This window comes from Vicugna pacos, chromosome 34 (assembly GCF_048564905.1).
Source record: "Vicugna pacos chromosome 34, VicPac4, whole genome shotgun sequence".
NCBI classification, from domain to species: domain Eukaryota; kingdom Metazoa; phylum Chordata; class Mammalia; order Artiodactyla; family Camelidae; genus Vicugna; species Vicugna pacos.
Window position 1 is genome coordinate 15,334,617 of NC_133020.1, and position 13,002 is coordinate 15,347,618.

General features: G+C 50.8%; 1 protein-coding gene across 6 annotated transcripts in view; it reads right to left on the reverse strand.

The window, feature by feature from the left end:
- ETV6 (ETS variant transcription factor 6) overlaps positions 1-13,002 on the reverse strand; it is a 219,180-nt gene that overhangs the window by 143,659 nt on the left and 62,519 nt on the right. For 2 of the 6 annotated variants that reach the window (XM_072954781.1, XM_072954780.1), the window contains exons 4-5: positions 9,181-9,324; positions 7,785-8,048 (exon numbers count right to left, since the gene is read on the reverse strand). The exons of the other annotated variants lie outside the window; for them this stretch is intronic. The gene's annotated coding sequence lies outside the window, so the exon portion shown is untranslated. The remainder of the gene's footprint in view (positions 1-7,784; positions 8,049-9,180; positions 9,325-13,002) is intronic. 6 annotated transcript variants of the gene reach the window in all.

Sequence of the window (13,002 nt, forward strand, 5' to 3'; positions counted from 1 at the left end):
ATTTTAGAAAGTTCTGGTGTTTCACAAGGTGATTGCAAACCTGGAGTTGGGCAACTGAAATAGAAAAGAGCATATTCTGACATTCGAAGTAATGGATTTAGACCCGTGTCAGGGCGTCCTAGTAGCGAGGGTCGTTCAAGGACCTCCAGGGGCAGAAAAAGGCAGGGATGTCTGTGTTGGGAGAACCGGGAGAGCCATCCATGTCCTCCCTGGCCCCGACAAAAAGTGCATTCAAACAGCATCGTGTGAGATGGCAGAAGATGGGGTGGTATATGATGGATGGAAGTGGCCTGAGCACGTGGAAAGACTTGCACTTAAAGGACACTGTGCTCCTGCGAGCAGACTGTCCTGAAGGAGACGCAGTCCATTTTCTTCGCCAGCCTCTCCTGCTTTCTGCTTCCTGCTTCTTTCCTCACAGTACACTTGAGCAGGGAGGGGCCCGAGAAATCGTGACCAGCGTCCTCATTTTTCAGATGAAAAATCTGAGGCCAACAGAAGGATCTGCAGTCACACTTCTTGTTTCAGAAATCAGGTAGTGACCAGTTCTTGTTTTCGTTCCTTACCACATACTGGCGTAAAGAGGAAAAGGGTAGACAGAGAGACAGCAAGAAAGAAACCAGAAATTTTACCTTGGAGACACACAGATATATCCCTACTTGATCTCACATTTCCCTCACTCCACGGCTGTGTGCTTGGAATCTTCCTCTACTGAGTGGCATTCAAGGTGTGCACTGCACTGTTCGCATACCACCGTCAAGGTCATTTCTAAGACAGCTGGCTGGGTTGAAGGTTAGGACTTGGAGGTGGAAGGGTGACTCCTTATGCAGGGCCACCTGCCTGGTCACCTTGGATGACCATCCCGGTTGACCTGGGATTGAGTGGATTCCTGGGATATGGGGTTTCAGGGTTAAAACCAGGAAAGTCCCAGAGAAACCGGAACAAATTGGTCCCCTACTGCCTTCAGTACAGCCACAGCCTCAGCTGCGCTAATGGACCCAGGCAGATAAAATGCATTAAGCTGGACATTTCAGCTGGTATGACACCAGCTAAATGGCAGTTAACATTTCAAGTTTTTTACAAAAAGAAGAAGAATGAAGATTAATGACTGCAAAGAGCTTTGAGCCCTTGGGGAGGAAGGTATTCTCAAAGTAGGAAGTGTTAAGTCCATAAAAGAAACAATATGAGAAGGCAATGGGGCTTTTTCATACCTAACAAGTATGACTAAACCCCTCAACACTTCCTGTTCCGTCCCATGTTTTTCTAAAGTTTGCTTTTCCTTATTGGTCAAGAAGGTAGAAAAAAAAATCATTCTCTCTTCTCAAGAATAACTGGGGAATTTCAAAACCCCCGAAGACCTCTAACGTGTAGCCAGCTCTTGCTGTCAGATAGAAATACTGTGGAGAAACAAAGAGCCCTCATTTTTCTCCATAAGTATCCTCAGTTCTCGCCACCTGTGATTTTGGGCAAGTAGAAAACCACCAGATTAGAAAGATAAATACTTGCACTTAAGTAGCACCCATTCATTCATCCATCTAGTTGTGTTTTCCATTAAAAAATTCTGTTGTCACGAAACACTGTGACAGGTGCTGAGAATAGAGTACTGAATAAGGAGAGTATCTTTCATTTTATTCATCACGGTAGCCTCCAGACCAAAAACCGGTCTGGGGACTAATTCCTGATTTCTCTGGAGAACGAGAGCCACTCTAACCTGAAACCTCACATGAAAATCGTTTCTCCCAGGCAGGGCCTCCCAAACACAAAGAGCAGGGCCACAAAGCCAACCTCACTTTCCCCTTTTCTGCGTCACCAAATGCACAGGAGGCGCTCGGCCTGGAAGGGGGTGGAGAGGAAGGGAGTCAAGGCGGGGCTCCACCCGGGAGCACGTCCGTGGGCCCCTGCTCACAAGAATGGCTTAAAGCTGCCTCTCCACACACGCAGGAAAGGGGTTCTTCCACCATCTATCTCTAAGCTCCTCGAAGCACAGCTTGAACAAGTCATTTTCTAGGGAAGGACACATGGCAGCCCACTGAGGGCACCTCGTTCCTTCCATTTCCAGTCTAACGGGCTGACTGTCGCACCCGCCAAAGCAAAAGGGGGTAACCAAATCAAGCGCACGACCTTCCCCACGTTCTTGAGTGGAGACAGGTGCCAACACCACCGTCTGCACCTGCAGGATGGAGTCTAGAGAACCTGAAGTGGCAGGGCCATTAGAAGCAGAGGAGGACACTGTCCAGTGTCCACCAGCAACCTGGCCAGCCCATGTGACCACCCCGCCTCACCAAAGAGTCCACAGTCATTGCACTCAGCTCTCCCCTAGGGCTGTGATGGACCCTCAGTCCCTAGGACTCTGGGTCCTGCCTCCACGCGGGCCTCCTGGGAGCTCTCGGGGGCCCGAGTGACTTCAGCCTTTGTACGCACTATAATAGGCCTCTTCGAGTTTAGCAATTCCAGACCAGGAGCCGTACTGGACGTCCTCTGTTTGTACAAGACTCGTCAGGCAGGTTACGCTGCTTTCCTGCCACTTTTGTTTCCAGACACCTCGCAAATGCCAAGGTATCAGGAAGGGAGGGAGGGACAGAATTTTCTCACCGCCATCCCAAAGGCACACGGAGGCCACAGGCTTTGCCAAAGGCCTGTTGCTGGATCCTTAAATGGTGGAGTGTGTTTTAAAGGATGGGAAGGGAAGAGCTGTCAAACATGAGGTCACAGTCAAGTGCTGTGTTTCTGTGATTACTGCTGGTCTCTCTCCAGAGGGAGTAAAACGCACCCCCAAAGCTGGTGGCAAGTCTTGTGGTTGCATCAATATTCATTTTCACTTGCACAGGAAAATCCCCCACTAGCACATAGATGTGCAGGAACTCCCCTCTCTAGTTTGCAAATCTAGAAAAAGTAGGAGAGGGAAACTAAGTGCCTTTGTGAATCAGCAAAACAAACAAACAAGAAAACAACAGACCCAAGGGAAAGAACCCAGGACAGCTAGCCTTCCTGCCTTAACCCTCACAACCAGCACATCACAGGGAAAAATGATTCTTTTTTTCACAACAAAGGAGATGACCTTCAACTTCAGGTGTGTGAGGTCCAAAAAAAAAAAATCTTGAAAGACATCAGTTACTTTGTGGAGAGGAGAATCCTGATAAAACAGCAGCCCAGGGCACAGTTCTTTCTGAGGTCAAGATGGTATCTAATCAAGGTCAAGATTGTATGAACCAAGAGTTCAAAGGCCACTATCTAACCCACGGTGTGAGTCGGCCATGTTGAGACTGCCTCAAGGTCAAGGCGAGAAGTCCTCCAACTACGGGCAGTCTCACCAATAGGAAAGGAAACTAGCATGGTCCAGGTTGCCGCGGGGCACCCCTCTTAGACCCTGGGGGAGTCCGTCAGTAGGCATGAACCCATACCTACTGGTCTGCAACCCCACTCCCACCTGCTCCAAGATGGCAGAAGGAGCCTTTGGTTAAAGGCACAAAGCCTTCGAACAGGTCTCTGATACTGATGTGCCCACCCACAGGACAGCACTCATGGGCACACCCAGAGATGAGATAAAATCCGGAAAACACGGGCAAAGTTCAACACACAACTGCCCCTTCTGGGCCACGAACTGGCACACCTGGCCATTTGGCAACTGCTCCTTCCTTTAGCCGCTCTTACCTGCCCGAGCAGGAAGCAGTGATAAGGCTAAAGCTAGTTCATGTCGACTGCAGTGGCTTCCCACACTTGAGCAGAACTCAGTTTAGAAACAGAACCTCAAACTGCTGCCGATCAGGTCCGTGGGATGTCACAGGGCCATCAAAAAGTAAGAGACAGCGTGTGCCAAGGTGTCCTGTCAACTCGAAAGCCCGATGTACAGCACTACACATTCCTATTTCGATATTCAGCAATGCCAGAAGTAGAACATTAAATTGTAAATAAGCATCGATAGCAACTGTGAAACCACTAGGTAAGCCTGTGGCTGAAGACGACGTCAGGAGCAGGTCGCTGGTTACTCTGTTAAAACACTCCATTTAAAAAACCTTTTAAAGTGGTTTAAATATTTAATAAGCAATCAATACGTTGACATGATTTCCTTTAATTAGAAATGTCTATGATCCAATTCAACAGTGAAACTTGTCATAATCTTAACTTTGAAGGGCATCTCCAAGTAGCCTCAAGACTAGCCCCGTCTCCTCTTTTACCACAAAGTACGTGAACCCAATCTTGTAAGGTGCAGACTGTTCTCTTGTGAGACACACTAGCGCTTGCCAGGGTATCACCGTCCTGAATTTGCTTCTCTGGGCTGAACGAACATCCAGCTTGAATAAAGAGTCAATGGGCAAGAGAAGTCTTCACAGAGGCCCCATGTACTGAGTCATGTCTCACCGAGCCTCATAACTGGGCAGAGAGGCACCTGCTTCTGGAGGGTCCGCTCCCACGGAGCGTCAGAGGGGCACCTGGTCGGAGCACCCTCTGCACACCTGCGGACTGCGGGGCCCGACGGCTTCACCCCCGCCGTGTGATGCTGCTGAGACAGACCATTCGCTACCCCGCTTCCGTCGCTTTTCCTAATGATGTAAATCAGGTTTATTCCCCGCACTTTTCATCAAGCTTCTTAACTGGAAAGCCAGCTCCAAGTAGGCTGGAGGCTGTATTTTCTTAGTCCTTCTTATTTCTGATTTATTCTCTGAGTTTTCAGGATTATTATTCCTCTTAAGTGACTTCATGTGACACGGAGCAGAGGGAGGAGGAACTTGGACACCACAGATAGGACAGGATGCCCCCAGCAACACTGTCCTTTTGAGGAGAGGATCCTAAACGATGGATTTACGGAAAAGAAAAAGATATGTTTGTGGGGAGGAGGGTACAGCTCAGTGGTAGAGTGCGAGCTTAGCATGCAGAGGTCCCGGGTTCAATCCCCAGTACCTTCACTAAACAAACAAACAAACAAAACTAATTATCTCTTCTACCAAAAAAAGATGGGTTTATGGGGTGCCCATGTCACAAAAGTACTTCTGAGAGCCATGCAGGGGGCTTGTGCATGAGGACAAACAGCCCCCGTAGCCCGTGGGATGCACGCAAGTCAGTGTCACGCCAGGTTCCTTCCATACCAGGCTCCCTGTTGGGAGTCAAACCCCACATTCAGCAGCTTGTCCTGCAGGTGCTGTTTGTTTAGATGCACAGGCAGGCTGCCTCCGCAGGGCTCCTCATAGTCCTTCTCCCCCTGCCCATACATAGCCTGTCTCCCACCCACCTCCACAACACAGAGTAACCTCTCTCCCCTGATCTGATCACAAGTTTGAACCTTGGCACTGAAATTTACTAGCTGTGTGACTTGGCACAAGTGATCTGGCCCCTGAACCTCAGTTTCCTTGTCTGTGAAGTGGAGATAAAGATGCCTACTTTGGAAGGCTGGGCAGATTAAACGAAGTCGTGGAGTGGGGGGCGGGGACTCCTACCCCGGTATTACACAACGCCGGGCACACAGCAGGAGTCTGTCTTCCTCTCTCTAGCCTGGGTGCTCACGGGCTTAATCTTTAACTGATTCATACTTTTAAATTAGCATGTGTTTATCTATGATCTCCCCACTTTGTAAAGAATCACATCACTTTTAATTGTTCCTATCCACCACGTGAGCTGTGTGCACGCTGAGTGCCCAATATGACCCTGTGGTCGGGGATCCTGAACACGTGGATCATTTCCCCCACATCCAGCAACACCCAGGCATGTTTCCCAAGGAAATTACTGTGGGTTCCGGGTCCAGCTGCTCTCCCCTCTGCCCCTCCAGCTCCTGTCCCAAGCATACCCCTCTGCCACTTGGAACGCCCTTAAGAACCCTCAGGAGCCAAGTTATCCAACCATCTGATCACTTCTCGAGTGCTTTTCTCTTGAGGCCACTTCTCAAGTTCATAAACATTTCCTGAGCACACACTACGCGCCGGCGAGCGGCACTGTGGATCCTCTGCACACGAAAGTGGGAAGACTCGACTCCTGCCTACCCTGGAGGCGGCTAAAGGGAGCCATAGGGAAGGCAATGCACACTCAAAACCATCCAGCTAAGGGATGAGAGGAGATGTGAGTCTTGTGGGACAAAGAGGAGGAAGCCGTCATTTAGTCTTCAAATCCTCCTCTGAAATTTAAAAAAATATATATTGCCTTTGGGATGGAACTTTAAACGCACGTCACTGGTTGAAATCGTAGGTAAAAGGGAAACCCCCATCCTGGACTGTTACAAAATAGGTCAACACTTACTAAGGCAAATGTCACTCCAGAGAAACTCTCAGGACTGCCAAGTCTTCCCGGTACCTTTTCTCATGTTAAGCAACGTACAAGGCAAAAAAAAAGAATTTTCCTGCAGCTCAGACTTGGAAGTCTGACCAATCCCTTCCATACCTATTCACAGTATGATACGTATTTAGCACCAGACTAGGTGTTGAGTTTAAAAAAAAAAAAAAAGAAATGTAAGTCTTAAAAGCTCTCTGCCGATTCCTGGAGAAAAGATGTGATCTGATCAATGGTGAACCCGATGAGGAAAATGGGCAGAGAGGTGGGGGGTGGCCAGTTCAGGACAGAAGAAATGTGCGGTCATAAATGTCCAGTCTCCACAGATGGAAAGGTGGGGAACCCAAGGGCAGGAGGACCAGGTTCACCTGAAACCTTGGTGACTTATGGTAAGGATGGTCTCCCCCACACAGCTTCGTGCTGATGCAAAGTGCCTGGGCAAAAGCAGTTTGGGAAGGGCTGCCGAGGTCTTGTGCATGGACCACACGGCCAGACAAGTCCCACATCTAGATACACGTCTACTATGAATACCTTCGCGAACTGTCTTAACCATTTTCCCAGCGAAGACTTTATTTCCACTTCTCCAAGACTTACCATTCTTTCTCAGGTTCCCCTACCCCAACCCTTCATTCTTGCACCAACTCAACCCACTACTGATACACAGAGCAGAAATAAAGGCTTCCTGAAGGACAGGTCTGGCCCACCTTCATGTCCCACTCCCCAGCCCCTCTTAGCAGGTAGCAGGGTGCCCGGCACACAGCAGCCTCACCAGCAATGTCTATGGGACATCCAGCCACGGGTCAAGCAATGCGAAACAATGAGAAAATGGACCCTTGAAACATCATATAGGTTACAGATTCTCTCCCACCCAGGGATACATTCCCCCAGTGCTGACCAGCCTTGATTCACTCTCTGCAATGGGCTCTGAATACTGAAGAGCCAGGGACATGCGTGCGTGGAAGGAAACTTCCTCCCCGACCCTCAGAACACGCTCCCTTTCCAGGTGCTGCCGGCGAGGAAGGCTGTACACAGAAATCTTACACCTCACCTAAGCCCTGGCCACATCAACTGTGCAAAACCAACCCGGATCAGGACCTGCCTGGGGGAAACTTGAGCTGTAAGAGTAACTGGAGACGCAGGCAGCTGACCGGCTTGTGAACGGGAGGCAGTCACAGTTTAGTTGCGAGTTTCAACCGACTGTAGCCGGGTGACCCCTGACAACCACCTTCCCCACCAGCCCAAGAGTCGGGCTGACTCGCAGCAAGTGGGTGGGGGGAGGAGGGAGGGCTTCGCAGACCAGCGCCAACTCTGCTGGGTCGGAGAGCACAGGGTGGCTTCCCATGGCCAGTTCTCACTCCCAGGATCCTCAGGGGTGTGGGCTCCACTCTTCCCAACCAGCTCCCCACATGCTTCCTGGAGGCTCTCCAGGACACCTGGCCTTGTCCCAGGGAGAACCTGTTTAATAGCTGTTGACAGGTAGTCCACGTAGCGGCCAGGGAGATGGGAGCTTGGCAGATGACTGGCGGGCTCACCTGGCCTGGGTGTGAGGGTGCCCGCCCTCGGAGGGGAGAAAGAACAGAGGGTAAACTCAGCAATGCGTCCGTCAAAGAGAAGCAGGACAGGATGAAGGACCAGAAGTGGACCCGGATGGATAAATCCAGTTTGAAGTGTCAGGATGACGAGATTCGTGTAATAAACGTTCACCAAACTCCGGCTGCGTGCCTGGTACCGGGCTGGGACGCCGTGCCGCGGGACGGGGGGGGTCCTCAAGGAGCCACATTCCGGGAGGGCACGCTCTAGAAAAACAAACGTGCACTTGCTTTTGTCTTTAGAATGTTATTAACGTTGTTACTGTATTGATTATGAAGAGCAAGAGGGGATGGGAGGTGGGTAGGAGCGGGAGGGATAAAAGGAAGAGAGGCTTGTGGGTATCCAATGGGATAGTACTTGTGAACAGCTAGCCGGTCTCTGGCAGACAGGGAGTGCTCAGTCAATGTCAGCCACTCCTTCATTGTTATTACAGGGACCTCTAACTGCGTCATGCTGGTCTACACGGAACACTTCCCCTCCAGCAGGCAATAATCTAAGGGCTTACCATGTGCTACTTCACTTAATGCTCCAACCCTATGAGGTAACAGTATCCCCAGGGTACCAACGAGGAGACGTAGGTACCAAGAGAGGATGCCTGCTCTATCCGCCCAGTCACACAGCCATCAGGTGAGGTGTTGGGGGTTAGACCGGGTGTCTGACTCCAGAGCTCAACCTCTTATCCGTGACTCCCGTGGTTCTCAAGATGCGGTCCCTGGAAGCTGGGAACTTTTTAGATTTGCAAATTCTTGGTCCCAACCACACCTTGTAAATTAGTAACTCTAGGGGAAGGGCCCCACAGGCGGTTTTTCAAAGCCCTGTCGGTGACTGGGGTGAACACCAACGTGCGAGCACCCAGGCATTCATTACGTTACAGTGCTTCTCCACATAGTGGCTAAATTAAGGCAGATAATAAAATACCTCTCCCTCACCAGGACTGGCCTCGTCTGGGCAAAGGTCGAAACACGGGTCATCCCTGTGGCTCAGTTTAGGGAGTAGCCCAAGGTTGGAGCTTGGACAAGCAATCTCCACGGTCGTTATTTTCAGAGAAGTCGATTCGGCTTCTCTGATTCCCTCCTGCGACTTGAAGAGGCGAGGAGGAGGTGAGGATGGTTTAACTCCTTCACAGCACCCCAACATCAGTGAGTAGTGTCCTGAAATATCTACCACCGGATTGAAAATGGAACCTGAAAAGGAAAGCTTTGCTTCTAACGCGTTAATGTAGCTTCTGACTCTGCAGGGGTTGTTGGTCCTTTCTCAGGAGTTAGTTCAATGATTCAAACCCACCATCCGGGGGGTGGAGGCGCTAAGCCTTCTGCCTCTCCTCCCCGAGCAGCTCACCTTTGTGGCCACTTCACTGTTCATTAGCACCTCCACGGAGGATAAGCAGGGGAGAATGAGAGGTGAAGAAACTCAAGCCAGTCAATTTTCCTCTCCTTGTTAGCAGTCCCGGTGAAGACTTGGTAGGAGAAGAATTGCTATTGGCTAAAATGAGACACAGGGATTATCTCCAGGCTCCCATCTTCCATGCCTTCTCTGCCCCTAATTATCACACACAGTCAAGCCAGCCTAACTTCACAGCGTTAACCCTGACTACAAGTAAACAGAAGCACAACGTAAAAATTCTAGAATTTCTACAGAGGTAGCCTATGGTCTCTTCTTACCTTAAATTACAGCCCTTAAAAATGGTCGTGGACAATTCTGATCACAGGTGAAAAACCTCAGGGACATGGTCACATCTCTGGAGAGCCCATTTTCATTTTTAACGGCTGACTTTTCCCACCATTCTAATTTCCCATGACCTAACTAAATACATGCGTCTTCACTCTTCTGAGAAAAACAAGAAACATTAATTAGGCACCTACTATATTCTAGGGTGCCAGACTCTCTGCTGTATGGTATCTTATACACATTGCCGCTTAGTTCTAAATCAACCTGGCAAGAAAATTTTATCCTGCTTTTGTAGGGAAAATCTGAGGCTGAGGATTTAAGCCTCAGAGTCAGTACATGCCAGAGCTAAGATCTGAACACAGAGCTGTCTTCCTGGCCCCCAAACCTGTGCTCTTCCCACTACACAAGGCAGCTTCTGCTAATCCCAAACACCTCCTGTCTAGCACAGGGAACTACATTCAGTATCTTGTAATAACCTACAATGGAAAAGAATCTGGAAAATAGATATACACATATGTACAACTGAATCACTTTGCTGTACACCTGAAACTAATACAACATTGTAAATCAACTCTACTTCAATCAAAAAAAACAAAACAAAAACAAAATCCCCAAACAAAAAACCAAGTCAGCCTCGCTGATAGATTTTTTTTTTTTTGCTTCCACACAGAACCGCATCTGGGACAGTGCTCTCAAAGCTGATCTGGGGGATGATGGTGCTAATTGCTCTTTGCAACTTTTAAAGATAAAGGCTGTGCCTCAGTGTGCTAACAGCATCCTCTAAACCCCCTCATAATATCTTCGGATTCCTACTCTCTCCCCTCCTATCAGCTCTAGTAAATCAGCTTCCACCCTCTGCCAAATCCGTACAGACTGCCGCCAGTCTCGTTCGTAGCTTCAGACTGGCGGGAGACCAGGCATTTCCTGCACCGCAGAAGCCTGAGGCCACGGTGGGAGATGAGGTCGGAAGAGACGCCTTCACTTCCCGGATGACTCAGGGCCAGCAAGTGTGCCGGGATGCCCACGCAGCAGCAGGAGCCAGGCCCTCGGTGTCACCACCCCATCACTTCCTATTTCACTGAGGGAAGTAGCCAAGGGGCCCAGTGTGAGGGCAGAAGGGGGAAGAGGGGACATGCTCTGTTCACAGTCTCCATCCCCATATTCCATGCCCTGGTGTCTGCTCCCGTCCCGTCCCAGCCCCACCCCTGCTGGATTTTAGTGCCTGAATATGCCTTTCTCCTCCCCCCAGCCTCTCAGGCCAGGCTGTTCCCTGTGACTTTGCCTCAGGATCCCCAAGAAAGCCACGGCACCTCGAGTCTCTCCCTGGGAGAAACACAGAGATAAATTCACCTTTATTCAGCATCCCATAAAAATCTCAAACGGGCTTGCTTCATTCAGCATTAGCGGGTCCTTCCTCGCTGCCCCTGGGGAGTGACTTACTCTCAGTGCAGGAAACACAGCAAAAGCTTGTCCTTCAGGAGGGAAAATCTCTTAATCCCGTCCCTCCGTATCCACAGCACTAATGGTCTCCCTCACAGTCTAGACCGGGAAGATCTGTAGCTCTCAGGGGTCTCAAGTTTGTCGGTATTTTTAGTATGTATTACATTGCCCAAAGAGGCAGTAAAGTAATTTGAGGCGAGGACCCTATTTTCTTCACCGAACAACATCTGAATGATGCTGGACGCCCAGCAGGGCCTCCCAGCTTGAGATGCCAGCCTCCCGGCTGGAGCAAACAGATCCCAGACTCCAGGAACGTGGCCCCCTGGCCCCAGCCCCTGCTCCCCGTGGGTTCACGGGCGGGGCGGCAGCCTGGCCCGCCCTGAGGACGCTTGCACCTCCTTGACTTCATCTGGTCTGTTTGCAGTCTGGAGATGCCAGAGAAACCACACTGGCTGCCCTAACAGACAGGATGCGACACTAAGCAAAGGCACTCGGCACGGCCTCAGCCAGCCCGGGAGAGAGGGGAGCCCAGACCCCGGGCTGCTGGGGTCAGAACGACTCTGTCTCAATCACGGGGCAGGCTCTGCCAAGGGCCTCACAGTGACCGGGCTCGAGAGCCAGGGAGCCCTAAGAGCGACTCCCGATTATTCCGAAATACAACTTTGAGCCCCAGGCTGGTTTCCCGTGTGCAGGTCCCGAGGACCCGCGCTTGTCTGAGCCTGCTCACACCCAGAGGGGCGCTCTGCTGAGGCCATCCTGGGATTCTTCATAATTTTTGAATGAGGGACCTTGAATTTTCCTTTTGCCTCGGGCCCCACAAGTTACAGAGCCAGTCCCGCCAAGCACTTTAACTTGAGTCAAAGAGTCACTTTGAAACACGCAGTATGTCCGGGAGGTGGTGCCAAGAGAAGTCAAGTGCGAGCAAGTGAGGTGTGAGGCTCTGGGCTGCCAGCGATGGGCGAGGGAAGGATGAGCCCCCGAGACAGAGGAGGGGCCGGCCCACCGGCGGGAGCACAGGGCGCCCCGTACAGGCCAATGTCACCAGCGACAGTGGCCCCAGGAAGAGCTCCACAAATACGCACGCCAGCACTGCTCACTTTGGAGCACTGTTTTTTTGAGACTCCCCCAGTCCATCTCGGATCTTTAATAATGGCCCTCATCTTCTCACTCTCTGATTCATATAAGGCCTGACTTTCCCCCTGGGCTCTAGAGAAGTTCGTTTGCAGAGTTGGCATTCTGTCTGTTTATACCTTTCTCCTCAGCTCAAGAGAAATCTGTACGAGATGAGGGTTGCTGGCATCGAGAGAACACCACTTCCAGGCTGCAAGTCCAGACTCTGGCAGCTACAGAATGGGTCGCACGGTCAGGAGTCTGGGCTGGGATACCGCCAGGACGAGGGCGGCAGGCAGGGATATGAGGGCCACTCACAGCCTAGGGTCTGGGTGGGCGCAAACTTCCTAGGGACCATCAACATGGCAAACCAGAGGAGCGGTGCCCCAGGGTGCATGCTCTAAGAAGTGGCCTAGGGAAAACTTCCCCAAATTTTTTCCAAAGGAGCCAGCAAAGCCAGTGCTTCTTTGGATGCTTCAAGAGCTGTCTTGTGATCACCTGCTGGTATGTGAAGTTGAGCCTTCTATTAACGCTCTTAGACACGACAGCTAGAGACGGATGGGTGTTCCTTACTCCACAACACACACACACCCACACCCACACACACACACCATTACAGCATTATACCATGGAAGGAAGCAGCTTGATCCTTTCTAAAGGACAGTTACTCTCTTTAGCACAAGGAGACATTCCAGAGCACCCCTGCCTGTCACTCCAGTCTGCCTTCATCCTCGTGCACGGCCTCTCTTCCAAAACCCCGAGGTCAGCAGGTAGCAGGTATGTTTTATGGGCTGCGTGTCACTTAGCACTGCCTCTGCATCCTAACGGGTGATGTGATGAGGGAACTGAAGCAGCAGGAGACCTGGACCAGGAGACCACTGACATGCATGAGACAGGAAGAGCAGCGACCGGCAAAATGAAGGTTTTCCCTGAAGCCCAGGG